A 1,018-nucleotide genomic window follows, 5' to 3' on the forward strand; every position below is an offset into this window, starting at 1 on the left:
CGCCAGTAATGACCAGAGCACCCAGGTCTGGGGAGCCCCGCGCCAGTAATGACCAGAGCACCCAGGTTTGGGGAGCCCTGCGCCAGTACTGCCTTTACTTGTTATCCTCCAGTCTGGAATTCAGAATACCAGGGAATCTGCCCTGTAGTTGTTTGCTGCCTCTCATACAAGTCATTTAGTGATTTATTAACAGAACTGAATCTAGCTGAGCGGTCATTTATTGGTATGTGTTAAAAGGTAACAGTGTACAAAACTAAAACATCCCAAAGCATATAAATGGGGTGAGTTACATGTAAACTGGAGTAAATGAGTACTTTAATTAATACATTACTTAAAGTTATATTTAGGTTGTGAAGATTTCATATACTAATGATTTCTGGAGAAACTACTCCATTGGCAAGGGAAAGAACTAAATCAAATGTAGGAATAAAGGCTTTTCCATAAGGAACTTTTTTTTTTAATGACTTATTTATCTATGCATACAGAACTGGGGTACAAGCCAGAGATGCAGGGGGTGGTAAGAGGATTCACCAGAGACAGAGTGGGGAGCAGAACAGGCAGATTGACAAAGTACACTGCTGAGGGGAACAGTGAGGGTCAGGAGAGGTCTGCCGCGCCATGTGGTCACCTCCTTGGTTGGGCATCAAACTCATGCTACAGTGATTACGATCGCTTCATAGTGCTATGCTTTAACTTGTTGCACCACCAGGGTGGGCCCTCTCCCCTGTTTTGATCCCTTTTTCACCTGCTCCCTTGCAGAATGTCTTTGATTTATGGTTGCCTGCTAATTAAAAAAATATATATTATTTTTACTTATTTTTTCCCGATCCCTTGTTTGGTTCCTCTCTATTCCTTTTACAAGTGAAGCTATCCAATATTTTTCTTTTTCCATCTGGCTTATTTCACTGAACATAATCCCTTGCCACTCCACTCATGTTGCTGCAAATGGCATGAGTTTTTTTTTTTTTTTTTAAGATTTATTTATTTTTGCATACAGAACTGGGGTACAGGCCAGAGG

The 1,018-nt window shown here is 41.3% G+C and overlaps 1 protein-coding gene across 1 annotated transcript in view; it reads left to right on the plus strand.

The window, feature by feature from the left end:
- The window catches only part of PRPSAP2 (phosphoribosyl pyrophosphate synthetase-associated protein 2), a 33,748-nt gene that overhangs the window by 20,717 nt on the left and 12,013 nt on the right, over positions 1-1,018 (plus strand). The window lies entirely within an intron of this gene.

Source organism: Condylura cristata, unplaced genomic scaffold (genome assembly GCF_000260355.1).
Source record: "Condylura cristata isolate star-nosed mole 26May11 unplaced genomic scaffold, ConCri1.0 scaffold00017, whole genome shotgun sequence".
Taxonomy (NCBI): domain Eukaryota; kingdom Metazoa; phylum Chordata; class Mammalia; order Eulipotyphla; family Talpidae; genus Condylura; species Condylura cristata.